Source organism: Fukomys damarensis, unplaced genomic scaffold (genome assembly GCF_012274545.1).
Source record: "Fukomys damarensis isolate Sample0158 unplaced genomic scaffold, DMR_v1.0_HiC HiC_scaffold_33, whole genome shotgun sequence".
In the NCBI taxonomy this organism is placed as follows: Eukaryota; Metazoa; Chordata; class Mammalia; order Rodentia; family Bathyergidae; genus Fukomys; species Fukomys damarensis.
In genome coordinates this window covers 50285670-50300256 of record NW_022900945.1, presented here as the reverse complement: position 1 = coordinate 50300256, position 14587 = coordinate 50285670, and the positions used below count along the sequence as shown (strand labels likewise).

The 14587-nt window shown below is 39.4% G+C and overlaps 1 protein-coding gene and 2 pseudogenes across 2 annotated transcripts in view; 2 read left to right on the top strand and 1 right to left on the bottom strand.

Moving 5' to 3' along the window:
• Window positions 1-403: 403 nt before the first annotated feature.
• Window positions 404-4076, top strand: LOC104861643 (annotated as a pseudogene).
• A 6040-nt stretch (window positions 4077-10116) lies between these two features.
• Chd1l (chromodomain helicase DNA binding protein 1 like) overlaps window positions 10117-14587 on the bottom strand; it is a 99901-nt gene continuing 95430 nt past the window's right edge. Inside the window, exons 22-23 of one of the 2 annotated variants that reach the window (XR_004515066.1) lie at window positions 13197-13450; window positions 10117-11924 (exon numbers count right to left, since the gene is read on the bottom strand). The gene's annotated coding sequence lies outside the window, so the exon portion shown is untranslated. Of the gene's footprint in view, window positions 11925-13177; window positions 13451-14587 lie in introns of those variants that run through there. The other variant, XM_033758252.1, reaches the window with a different exon arrangement.
• LOC104861640 lies at window positions 10237-10695 on the top strand (annotated as a pseudogene).

The window sequence follows — 14587 nt, the reverse complement described above, 5'->3', positions numbered from 1 at the left end:
TATATAATTCTTCCTTAAAAAAGTAACTTTCAGCCATCAATAAATTTTTTAATTATGTGTAAATTACTTTGCTTAAGAATGCAAGGAAATGTCTAAGATTATTTTGACAGATCATTCAGGAAAAAAAAGTGTTAAAAGTATAAGACACTTTGGCAAATGAAGAAGTGATCTTCAAAAATACAGAAAATTAATTTATGTTGACCAGTTTATTCTGAAATAATTCAGGCATCTCTGTGTTTGATAAGCCTTATCGGTGAATCTCACAATATTTTTAATGTGAACTTTTTTCCTCCTAAAAATGTGAAAGAGGCCAGTCATATACAGGCTTGCAATTCTGATTATTATTCAAGTGAGAACTACGAGTTTTTCTTTGTGTCAGCTCCTGTTCTAACTACCTGAATAAATGGTTCATTGGTCTTTCTTGGGATCCAACCAGACTTCATCACACCACCAGAATATCCATAGCACAGAGTACCTGGTTGTGCTCACTCTCACCCCTCAGGTAATGTGGCTTATGGGGGATAAAAAGAAAGAGAGATATAACCATGCAGTGTGGAAGCTGGACAGTGTTAGATATATGACCCAAGAGTTTTAGTCTGGGGGGAGAGAAGCTGAAGTCCACTTGCTTGCTCCAGGTACACAGCTCATGAATCTATAGCCTAAGACTGAAATCCAGGTCTCCTGGATCCTGTGCGACACTCTTCCATCAAATGTAGGGTAATGATGCACCTGGGGAAAATTGGAGATAATCTTCAAAAGTGGCCAGAACCCATGCTCAATTGAAAAATCACTATTTAGACTTTAATGAAAACTACTCTTCAAATAAGATCTTCAAGTAGCTGCGCTATAAATGCTTAACTAAATACCTTACACTGCTTAAAATATATTTTCACTGAAGGAAAGGTCAGTAAGAGAAATAAAGCATTTAAATGCACGTTAATCAGTGGTTCGTAGACTGTTTCTCACCACGTTCCCAGGCCTTAATTCCAAGACAGTGAAATGAGAGGTGGGGGACCCAGGGGGTTCCACCTATGGAGCCCCCCTTTAGTTATCTGTACTACAGTTTAGAATTCAGCATGAAGGTGCTTCATTAAAAGAAACTGGTGAAGTAATTGCTACAATAGTGTCTCAAGAGCCATTTTGTGTTAACCAAAGTGCTAGATCCAATTCCTCGGCTTGAATTTTCCTACCTTGTCACTGGACCGCAGGTCCGTGGGCTTTGTGTATAGTCACACACACTTTGGCTTTTCTTCACCTGTGGAGTCCTTGAGAATTTTGTTATCTCATTGGAAAGGAGGGCTTTGTTTAGGAGATGATTTTAAGGGGGGCTCCCTGGTGGGTGGATGAACAAGTTCCCTTTCACATCTGGCGATCCCTAGCTATCTTCTAGCAAACAGTAGTTTGTGCCTTTTATCAGCGTCAAGCTCTGAATACAATTGCCAGTCCAGCTCCTTCAAACATGGCCTTTATAGTGTGAAACCTTGCTTCATTGGTCTGTGCTCTGTGAAGATTTACATAGACAATCGTGAAATATTTTTATTGTGGTAAAACATACAGTACCTAAAATTTATCATTTTAATCACTTTTAAGTGTACCATTTAGTACTAAGTACATTTACAGTGTTATGCAGCCCTTATCACTATTCATTTCTGGGACTTTTCTATCACCACAAAGAAACCTGTATTCATTAAACAGAAACGCCTCTCTCCCCTTTCTCTTAGCACCATAACCTCTTTACTACTTTTTGTCTCTGTGAATTTGCCTATTCTAGGTACTTCATATAGAGCAGTCACATGATATTTATCCTTTGGTGTTGGATTTAGTTCACCAAACACAAGGTTATTAAGATTTACCCATATTGGGAAAGTGAGAGGGTGACAGACGTTGAGAGAACGAGGGGGAAGGAGAGAAAACGGCGCCCACGGATTATAGTACCTACAGCCAAGCTGCAGCCCAGCAGGGCTATAGTGCTTACACCGCCCAGCCAACTCAAGGATATGCACAGACCACCCAGGCATATGGGCAACAAAGCTATGGAACCTATGGACAGCCTACTGATGTCAGCTATACCCAGGCTCAGGCCACTGCCTCCTATGGGCAGACTGCGCAGGCAATTTCTTATGGACAGCCTCCCACTGGTTATACTACCCCAACTGCCCCCAGGCATATAGCCAGCCTGCCCAAGGGTATGGCGCTGGTGCTTACCATACCACCACTGCTACCGTTACCACCACCCAGGCCTCCTATGCAGCTCTGTCTGCATATGGCACTCAGCCTGCTTACCCAGCCTATGGACAGCAACCAGCAGCTACAGCACCTGCAAAACCACAGGATGGTGACAAGCCTACTGAGACTAATCAACCTCAATCTAGCACAGGGGGTGATAACCAGCCCAGCCTATGATATGGACAGAGTAACTACAGTTATCCCCAGGTTCCTGGGAGCTACCCGATGCAGCCAGTCACCGCACTTCCATCCTATCCTCCTACCAGCCTTTCCTCTACACAACCGACTAGTTACGATCAGAGCAGGTACTCTCAGCAGGACACCTATGGGCAACTGAGCAGCTATGGACAGCAGAGTAGCTATGGGCAGCAAAGCAGCTATGGGCAGCAGCCTCCCACTGGTTATCCCCCCCGCCAGACTGGATCCTACAGCCAGGCTCCAAGTCAGTATAGTCAACAGAGCAGCGGCTACGGGCAGCAGAGTTCATTCCGACAGGATCGCCCCAGTAGTATGGGTGTTTATGGGCAGGAGTCTGGAGGATTTTCCAGACCAGGAGAGAACTAGAGCATGAGTGGCCCTGATAACCGGCTCAGGGGAAGAGGGGATTTGATCGTGGAGGGATGAGCAGAGGTGGGCGGGGAGGAGGACGCTGTGGAATGGGTGCTGGAGAGCGAGTTGGCGTCAATAAGCCTGGTGGACCCATGGATGAAGGACCAGATCTTGATCTAGGCCCTCCCATAGATCCTGATGAAGACTCCGACAACAGTGCAATTTACGTACAAGGATTAAATGACAATGTGACACTCGATGATCTGGCAGACTTCTTTAAGCAATGTGGGGTTGTTAAGATTAACAAGAGAACTGGGCAACCCATGATCCACATCTACCTGGACAAGGAAACAGGAAAGCCCAAAGGTGATGCCACGGTGTCCTATGAAGACCCACCGACCGCCAAGGCTGCTGCAGAGTGGTTTGATGGGAAAGATTTTCAAGGAAGCAAACTTAAAGTCTCCCTTGTATGGAAGAAGCTGCCAATGAACAGCATGCCAGGTGGCATGCCGCCCCGTGAGGGCAGAGGGATGCCAGCACCACTCCGTGGAGCAGGTCCAGGTGGCCCAGGAGGTCCTGGGGGACCTATGGGTCGCATGGGAGGCAGTGGAGGAGACCAAGGAGGCTTCCATCCAAGAGGGCCCCGAGGTTCCCGAGGAAACCCCTCTGGAGGAGGAAACCCCTCTGGAGGAGGAAAGGTGCAGCATCGAGCTGGAGACCAGCAGTGTCCCAATCTGGGTTGTGGAAACCAGAACTTTGCCTGGAGAACAGAGTGCAACCAGTGTAAGGCCCCAAAACCTGAAGGCTTCCTCCCACCACCCTTCCCACCCCCAGGTGGTGATCGAGGCAGAGGCGGCCCTGGTGGCATGCGGGTGGAAGAGGTGGCCTCATGGACTGTGGCGGTCCTGGTGGAATGTTCAGAGGTGGCCGTGGTGGACACAGAGGTGGCTTCCGTGGTGACCGTGGCATGGACCGAGGTGGCTTTGGTGGAGGAAGATGAGGTGGGCCAGGGGGGACCTCCTGGACCTTTGATGGAACAAATGGAAGGAAGAAAAGGCGGACGTGGAGGACCTGGAAAAGTGGATAAAGGTGAGCACCCTCAGGAACGCAGAGACCGGCCCTACTAGACACAGAAACCCGCAGAGCTGCATTGACTACCAGATTCATTTTTTAAACCAGAAAATGTTTTAAATTTATAATTCCATATTTATAATGTTGGCCACAACATTATGATTATTCCTTGTCTGTACTTTAGTATTTTTCACCATTTGTGAAGAAACATTAAAACAAGTTAAATGGTAGTGTGCTTTTTTTTTTTCCTTCTTTTAAAGATGGTTGTTTAATATTTAACAATGGGAACCCTTGTGAGCACGCTCAGTTATCATTGTGGAGAAGCAAGAGGGCCTATAACTGTAACAATGTTCATGGCTGTGATTTCTTTTAAATAAAATTCCAAATGTTTATTTAAAAAATTGTATATTGGAATTTTATTTATTTCAAAGAAGAAATAATATTTGTCTTTATTTTCTACCTTTTCAAACCCATTCATCGGTTGATAGACACTTGGGTTATTTCTACACTCTGGCTATTGTGAATAATACTGCTCTGAACATTGGTGTACAAGTATCTGTCTGGGTCTCTACTTTCATAGATTTTGAAAAAGATACCCAATTTAACCTTTTTGGGAACTGTCAAATTGTTTCCTACACCTGCACTATTTTATAGACCCCAACGATGTACAAGGATTCCAGTTTCTCCATATCCTTGCCAATATGTTTTTTCTTTTTACCTGTCATGCCCCCCACTTTGGTCTTTTTAGTAATAGCAATTCTAATGGATATGACACAGTATCTCGTGTGGTTTTCATTTGCATTTCCTAATGGCTAATGATGTTGAGCATCTTTTCATGTGCTTATTGTCCATTATTATCTCTTGTTTGAGGAACTGTCTATTCAAATTCTTTGCTTGTTTTTGAACTGAGTTTTTGTGGCTTTTTGGTGTTGAGTTGTAAAAGTTCTTTATATACTCTGGGCATTAATCTATATCTCAGTTCATTCACACGGCTATAATAAAAAACTATCAACTCTGTACCACATAAGCAATAGAAACTTATTTTCATAGTTCAGGAGCTTATGAAGTCCAAGATCAAGGCATCCGCAGGTTCAGGGCTTGGGGAGGGCCTACTGGGAGAGAGCAAGAGGGAGAGGGAGAGGGAGAGAGAGAGAGCGCTTTTCTGTTGTGTCCTCATACGATGGAAGAGGTAAAATAAAAAATGTTGCTTGGGCTGCTTTTATTGGGGCCTAATCCCATTTGTGAAGACTCCACCCTCATGACCTCATCACCTCTGGAAGGCCAAACTTTTTAATACCGTTACTTTGGGGTTTAGGATTCCAACATATGAATTTACAGAGGACTCAAGCATTCAGACCATAGAAATCCCTTATCAGATTTCTGGTTTACAATCTATTCTCCCATTCTATGGTTTTGATTTCACTCTGCTGATAGAGTCCTTGGATGAACACAAGATTTTTTTTTTTAAACCAAGGATCCAACTGGGGACCTTGGGCTTACGAGGCAGGTGGCAGCACCACTGAGCTAAATCCCCAGCCCCAAAAGCATTTTTTGTTGTCATTTTTGTTTTGTTTTGTTTTGTTTTTTTGTTTGTTTGGTTGGTTGGTTTTTTGTTTTGTTTTGTTTGGTACCGGGGATTGAACTCAGGTCCTTGCACTTGCAAGGCGGGCCACCGAACCGCTGAGCTAAATCCCCGGCCCTCAAAAGCATTTTTAAGTACAATTTGCTCATTCTTTTCATTGCCTATGCTTCTATAATCTATTGCCAAATTCAATATCATAAAACCCTGTCCTTTGCTTCTAAGAGCTTTATGATTTTTAGTTCTTCTATTTAGGTGTTTGGTTCAGCTTGAGTTAATATTTTTATATGAAGTATGAAGTAAGGATCCAGCATCATTCTTTTACATCTGTCTATCTATCTGTCCAGTTTTTCTAACGTAGTTTCTTCGAAAGACCAGCCTTTCCCCATTAAATAGTCTTGGCATCCTAGTAGGAAAACATTTGAGCGTATGTGAGAGGATATATTTGTGGGCTTTCTGTCCTGTTGCACTGGTTTATTTATCTGTCCTTATTTCAGGACCATACTACCTTGGTTACTGCAGTTTTGTGGTAAATTCTGAAGTGAGAAAAGTGTGAGTCCACCACTTCTGAGTTCTTTATTCATATTTTTTGTCTACTTGGGACTCTGCAATTGTATACAAATTTTAGGGTGAATTCTTCTATTTCTGCAAGTACATTATGATTTTTGGCAGGGACTGCTTTAAATCTGTACATCACTTTGAATAATGTATTCTCAATTCTGCAAGCTTTGGGTTGTTTGCCCTTTTTTCTAAAATATATAGTTAGATTATTTTTTGTTTCTTGTTTTTTAATGTGTTTATTCCCATCTATAAATTTCCCTCTTAACACTTTTTGCTGCATCTCATAAATTTTGGTGTAGTGTGTTTATTTTCATCCTTCTCATTGTACTTTCTAATTTCCTTTGTGATTTCTTGTTGACCTCTTGGTTATTTCAAGAGTATGCTATTAATTTCCATGTATTTGTGGCAGTGAAAATAGGCCAACCTAAGAACGTGCAACAAGGGCTGTACTGACTACTGAATTCAAAACAGTAATAAAACTGGTGGATATTGGTCTGCTTTCTGTTACTGTCATGTGTCAGAAACTGAATGTAAGTAATAAAATTTTCCTTCTTGAAAATAAAAACCTTTGTGGGTTAATAATCTAAATATTCATTGTAGTTACTATTTAATAATGTATATTAAGCTTCAGTGAGCATATTTTCATTACTTATTCCCCAGTAAACATTGTATTCTATGTAACATTTTTTTTTTTTTTTGGTTTTTTGAGACAGGGTCTCACTAGTTCAGAATGCCCTGGAACTCACTGTGTAGCCCAGGTTGGTCTCGAATTCACAGCTGTCCTCCTGCCTCAGCCTCCCGAGTGCTGGGATTATATGCGTGTGCCACCACGCCTGGCATGCTCTATGAAACTTTTATTCAAAGGACTCCCAGTAAAATATGTGAGTTCCTTTGGGAAGGAATCACCCAAATTATGTTTATTTATTTACCTTTATAATGAAGGTTCTGTCATTGAAAATTTACAGTTTAAATGAAAAGATATAAAAAGCCACTGAGATTTAAGATAGAAACTGCAGTAAAGGGAAATTTGAAAATCCCTGCTATAGTTTCTATATGACTTGAGTAATTTTGACAGTAATTTTACAATATTAAAATAAAGAAAAGCATTTACTGCCATTTCAATTTTATTAAATAAGCCCATATATAATCCAAAACTACTAGTTTGTACAGTTAGTCTTCATTAATATGTTACTTATAAATTTCTGTCATTTTAGAAAATCGCTAGGGCCTTGTTTTATATATTTATAAAGTAAGTCATCACTGATTTATAATGATGCTAATAAAATGCTTATAGCAAATGTTGCTCTTGCTCCTTTTAAATCTGTTACTGGCAAGTTATTTTACTTTCAGAAAACGGGATGGATGAAGAGTCAGACATTTTGTCTTATTAAGCCGTCTATAGACAAAATCATTTTTTTGAATTCTACTGATAGGAAGGGATCAGAAAATAGTCTGTTCCAGATCAGACCCTGTTATCCAATTTCTAGAAATCTCTTTCGGTTCATGCCTGTTCCATCACCACCTTAGGCTCTTCCACTTTCTTTTTTTTCTTTCTTCTTCTTCTTCTTCTTCTTCTTCTTTTTTTTTTAAATCATGTCAGCTAGAGAGAAATAGAGAGTTCTATAGTTTGGTTTGCAAAAGTCTCTGAAAAGTCCGTGTGCCAAAGGCTTGGTCCCTAGCCCGTAGAATTACTGGGAAGTTCTGGATAAAGGAAGTGTGGTATGTATACACAGTGAGTCTTATTCAGCCACAAAGAAGAATGAAATCATGTCATGCACGGGAGCAGGGATGGCACTAGAAAACATCGTGCTGGACAAAATAATCCAAACTCAGTCAAATATTGTATATTTTCCCTTATGTGTGGGATCTAAATAAAATATTTAAAGAATGAAAGATGATTTAAAAGTAAAAGAGAGACTATTAGAAGTGAAGAAAGAGATTAAGGAGAGAATCAAGGAAAAGGGAAGGTAGACAATGGGAGGCTAAAGACATGCTTGTTATGTGTGTCTATGAATACACTGAGATGAAACCCATTTTTCTTATAACTAATATGGACTACTACAAAATGAAATCTTTTAGGGCCGGGGATTTAGCTCGGTGGATCCACCACCTGCCTTGCAAGCCAAGGACTTGAGTTTGATCTCCGGTACCAAAAAAAACAAAAAACAAAACACACACACACACACACACACACACACACACACACACACACACAAACATGAAATCTTTTAATTTAAACATTTCTTCTGGATTGAATTATTACATGGACAATAGTAGCACGCCATCAGTCAAAATAGTTTCAAATTTTGAGAAATATTCTTTAATATAAAGAGGTAAAATTTTACTGGAAATGGACATTTTTTTAAAAAAAGCTAGTTCATGTGTTCAATGTTACTTATTGTTCGAATGATACAGGGTTTGGCATCAGTTCTACTCAGTATTTTCATGACTTTCAGTGCTAAGCATGTGAGCTCAAGTAAATAAGGAGCTAGAAATAGAATTTTGCTACACTATTGTCAATGAGTTCTTTTACCTTCTTCTGAGCTAATCACATAATATTATATAATCAATAATATTAAAGTATTGGTACCTAAATTTTGTTGAAACCAACAAATTAGAAGCTACTTGACTTATAAATTGATTTGTAAACAATTCAATAAGTCATTCATTTGTTCATTTTCTGGGAAGTATCCCAAAAAGATTTTACCAGGACTTGTCAAATTATTGTTAATTATGATAGGTAGAGGTACTTACTATGGTCAATAGACTCAGAGAAGGTTCAGAAAATGAAACTGCTATTCATTTAAATTCTCTGTAATGTAATTTTTATCAAATTCTTTATTTTACTTTATGCTTTTTTCAGTCTTGAATCTGCATTTTGATATCCACCTCGATCAATTTATAGTAAAATCCAGTGCCTAATCTAATTGGCAAAGCCTGTTCTCATTGTCAAAACCATCAGCCAAAACAGAAAAATGTGGCTTCATTTTTTAAGTTTAAACATATTACTTTGCATCTCTATGACAGCCATCCAACTACTGATTTTTTTCTCCTAAGATAGACAACTGAATAGATAAATACACAAAACTATTGAGACTTTCAAGAATAAAAATAAGATTTTCTGCCTTCACCCTTTCTGGTATTTTCCTTGCTTTATTCTCACAGGGCCATTCCTTGGGAGAGATGTGTTCTTGGTCAAAGAATAGAAGAGGTCATGTTGAAGAAAAATTGTTGTCACTTCTGCTGTATCTATAATGTATCTGAATTTATATCCTTACCCAGCTCAAAATGACATCATTTTAAAAATGAAACTTCTCCTGTAACTAAAATACATGAAAGCATGGGAAAAACAGCCATACTGAGGTGCCTTTAAAATGAGGTTTCGCACCAGTCAATATCGTAACTTGTACCCTTGGTACCCCAAGGCAATGAATGAGTTCATTTAAATTGGAGATAGGTGAAATAGGTACCCTCCTTATAAAGGAGAAGGGCAAATGGAAAAGTAGAAGTGAAAAAGGATCGATATCAGAATGTCTTCAGCCTGGAAAAATTCACCTAGCAAAAAGAAAGTGATTCTGTGCTGTAGGTGGGGTTAGTCTTAAAAGAGTGCATATGATATACAATAGTTAAAGGCAAACTGATCTGTGAAGTTCAGTATTAATTGTATTTCATAACAAGTTGATAGACCAAGGCCTGAAAAACTGGCAAAGACTATTGTAAACAGTACCAAAATATTGCTACCATATAACCAGATGGTTTCTGTGCTCAGAAAATACATTATCAGTGATTCCCTAAACATTCATTGAAAGTAACTAATCAAGCAACTAAAAGACAAATGAAAAAATGGCAGATGAATCTTTTTTATTAGTTTCAAATGAACATACTGGACTTTCCCCAAAATGTTTTAATTAAATCATTTCTAGCTCTCTAAAGGACAAATGAGAAAGAAGAAACAGCAAAAGTAATTATTCAGAAAAATTTGATAAAAATTATACCACCATAAAAAGCTTAAAGAACTCCTCAAATGATCAAGATGATGGTCTTATTTATAATCAGTTAAGTTCTCTAAACCAGCAAGAACATTTTTTCCCACTTCCTTATATTCACAAGCCTTGCCCAAATTTATTTTTAATAAGCTTATCTTGTAATTTCTCTAATCTTCTGTTCTCAGTGCTAAGAAACCCATTAAATCTGAAATTTTACTAGTTGATTGACAAAACACAGGGGAAAGCAGCAGTACCAGATACAAGATGGCGGCCTTCAGGAGGCTAAAGAAAGAGCTTGAGGAGATTGCAAACGTGGAGTGAAAAACTTCCATAACATCCAGGTTGATGAAGCCAATTTATTGACTTGGTAAGGGCTTATTGCTCCTGACAGCCCTCCATGTGATAAAGGACCTTTAGAACTGAAATCAACTTTCCAGCAGAGTACCCACTCAAGTCACTGAAGATCACATTTAAAACAAAGATCACCCAAACACTGATGAAAAAGGTCAGGTTTGCCTGCTGTTAATTAGTGTTAAGTCCTGGAAGCCAGAGACCAAGACCAACCAAGTAATCCAGTCCCTCATAGCATTGGTGACTGACTCTCAGCCCAAGCACCCTCTCCGGGTTGACCTAACTGAAGAATACTCTAAGGACCATAAAAAATTCTGTAAGAATGCTGAAGAGTTTACAAAGAAATATGGGGGAAAGCAACTTATGGACTAAAATCTACCACAAATGATTCCAGCAAATGTGAGGAGAGATCCGGCAAAGCACAACTCTGTGGAAAATTGACATGTGCCTGCCTGGCGTTAACTTGTGGCAGTTACTAACTTTCTACAATTTTCTTAATCAAAAGTGATCTAGTTACTTGTAAAGAAAGGATTAAAACTTTCAGACATTGTAGTTCTGCTTTCTTTGTTATAAAAATCACTGCTTTAATTCACTTTGAAAACATGTTTCTTTTCTCATCCACATTTACCCAAAATCTTCAAATTGTATTTAACCCATAAAGTTAAAAAAAAAAGAAAATAAGGGTTCTAGTTCCTCTTCCTTCTGTGCCCTTGCAACTCCCACTCTGCATTCAATTTGTTTTTCGCAGATTCACTTCATATGACCCAGATCCCATTCTGCAAAGAAGAAATGGCTCTGGTGGTTATTCTCCCAGGCCACACTGCCCTCCTTGGAAGTTGGTCCAAATTCTCCTGGTGCCAGTCTATAACACCCTTTTAATAAATTACAAAACAATCAAATAAGTCCTCCCCACCCGCCAAAAAAAATACAAAATGAAAAGAAAGGCCCTGCAAAGGTAGGCCCAGCTCTTCTGTGAAAATCTGATCCACGTTTCTGCAGCAGTGAGGAGTAAGTGGGCAAGCTCCAACGTCTGCGTGTACCTGACTGCATTGCAGCCTCACCTGGCCTGTGTAGGGGAAGCGCGCTCTGGCGGGACGGCTTGCCAGCTGAGGACACTACACTTGAGAGATGAGGATGATGATGACGATGAACGTCTCACCAGAAAGGCTCCTGAGGCCAAGATTCAGCACCCCTCTCTGCAGCCATGTTAGAAGATCCACTGGTCGGTGCAGGAAGAGCAGAAGCCAGAATATCCATTTCCAAGTCCAAGCTCCTCCATCCAGATCTCCATCAGAATGTGCCACTGGGCTCTGTGGTTCCTCTCCGCAGCAGCTCCACCGCAGCCCTCCCTTGGCACGGTTTGACCCTTTGTGGGACTGGAATTGGCTGGACTCAGCTTCACATGTGGCATCAGTCTGGGGTTGATGGGGCCCCTGCTGGCCTCTTCCTTCTGAGCAGCCCAGCCCAGGAATAAGACACCTTCCTTTTCCCTTTGGACTCAGTCTTTGCAGAATCAACTCCACTTGAAGCTCACTCAGTAATACCTTTCAATGTGTTTTATATTGTTTTGATTGCCTTGTTTTATAGAAATAAAAATTGACCTTAGGGAAAAAAGAATAAAGAAAAAAAACTTAGGACTTAGTTCCTTTTCCACTTATTTCTGCTTCGTTAGAATTTGCCTATAATTTTCCTAAGCTTTATTCTGATTATTACTTTCATGGAACATAACTATTCCGGGTCAGATGTAAATTACCCAACAACATTCTGATATGGGAATACTGTGATATTCACTTTCAGACCTTAGCTGCTGAACACACTGAAATTTCAAGATGTCTCGGGGCAAAAAAAGAGAGCTAAATCGGGGCTAAAGAGAGTCGAGCAAGAAGTAAGAGATTGAAAATTTAAACTATGAATTGTGTTGTTGGTATTTAGGACGAGACGATGATGTTCTTTGCTTTTCTGCTCCGAGTTTTGGCTTTCTAATGGAGTGAGATGAGATAAAAATAAAAAACATATTGAGTAAATCATCACAAAGAGATATTGAACTCCTTATAAAAAAAAAAAAAAGTAGGAGAAAAGCTGAGATGAGAGAACTCTGGTCTTCATATGCTCTTCACCAAGACCTCGGCAAGTATTCATTTTCAGAACCAGGCTGGATCCCCTAACAGTCGGCCTCAGGAAGCCTAAACACTAATCAGTGGCAATTAAAAGTTTCACTGGGCACTATTAAAACTTTCAAAGTCAATGAGTTGGAGGAGCAGTGGCAAATGAGTGGCAGTGGGGATTGTTAAATAGTCACTGTTTGCAGGATACATCAGCCGTAGGAGTGTGCAAATTAAAAGATTTCTCCTGCGACACCGAGTCACTGAGAAACTCATTTAATCACATCCCTAAATAATTAGAAGCTCCGTGCATTCATTAAAAACCAAAAATAAGTGCTTGTACCATGTGCAGGTAAATGACAGCAGGGACACGCAAAAGTTGTTTTCTAGTTCAGACTCGGAAAAATGTGTCATTTTTTATTGGTTGAAGAAAAAAATTTTCCTATAATAATTTTGTGATTATGCTCTCGTTAGGAGCCACAAAGGAACTCAAGAAACCCAGAGCTCTCATAAAGTATCCTGTTATTTCCATTTCCTCCTCAATAAGAGTTTTATGGTAAAACTAACATAATGAGACTTAGTACTCTTTAGCCCTCTGCCTGGGGATGCTCAGTTACATTTATAGATATTAAGGTTAAGAGAAACTTCATACCAAAAATGTCAGGTGGCTGGAGATGTATGCAGTTTACATTGGATAGATTTTTCAAAGAAACTGTGTCCAAATATCTCTGGAGGTTGGTTTGGAAAGAAAGAATAAGGAAAATATGTCACCTTTTAGCCATTCTTTTACAAGAAGGAACATGTTCACATGGCTACTGTTGATGCTGTCTTGTACCAAGCTGTCAACTCTGCTGGGATGAGCCTCTGACACCCATGCTGAATGCAGTGCCCTTGACCACAGCTTTAGTTTGGGTAGAAGGAAGAAATGGCACTCATTCCATTTACAGATGTACACTGCTCCCTCCTTGGCCCCTGGGATTAGGCAATACAATGTTGAATTGCTTGCAAACCTTGACTTGAAGAGTCTGTCCATGGATAGAGAAGATAAAACAGTTCTTTAACAATGATGATGCAAGGTATAGAGGTAAGGCACTATTAAATGCCTAAAAGATTTCTGGAAGACACTGCTAGAGTTATTTGGGAAAGATAGCTAGGAGCCAAGAGTTGGACAAAGACTGTACTTAAAATGAATAGCTTTTCATAGCTTTCACTATGTGCAGAAACTGTTCCAGTGCTTTATTTCTAAATGTGTTTAATGATCATCTGTTATAAAATTGATGGGTTTATCATCTCTTCAAAAATGTTTTAGTATAGTTTAATAACCTATCATGAAGCAAACACTTGTATAACCACAAGCTAGATTATTAAGTAGAATATTGCCAGTCTTTATTGGGCCCCATCTCAGTCATTACTTTTTCCCCTGTTTGGGATACATAGCACTATCCAATCTGATTACAACCTGTGCCTCCAGACTAATGTCTCACTACTCTGCCCTATGTTCCAGTCACACCAAATTCTTTGCAGTCTCTCAACATGATAACTTTTCATGGGTATCTAACTTTGTTCTGCTCTTTCCGTTTTTCTTAAATGTCTTCTCATATCCTTTCTCTCCTACACCCTAGACATCCTTTACCTAGGAATCATTTTCAAATGTCCAGATGAAAAGCTGTTTACCTAAAGCCATATAGCGTGTGCTTAATTAGTATTTGTTAAATGAACATGAGCTCACATATGAGCAATGTTCAACAATGACCTTATTCACAGCAGAAATTTTTTTTCCTGAAGTCACTGATGTATACTTTTACTAATTAATACTAGAGGATGGGAACATAAAGACAATGTTAAAATTCTTTGCAAATATTTTAAATGTGGTTTTAGGGTAGAACAATGCCAATTTATGAAACCCAAGAATCTATAGTTTAATACTTCACTTCCCAAAAGATGACAAGGAACTTCATTTTAGTTTTGTCCCCTATTGGAGTCTCATAAGTTAGAATAAGTAAAACTCAAGGAAATATTATAACAAAGCTCTTTAACTATTAGTAATCCAAGTTTATTAAATTTCAGGTATATTTCTGTACATTTCCATAAGGGTAAGGGTGACTGATAAGAGGACATCATTAAACAAAAATCAAGAATTCAAGCCCTTTTAATGCATGCTA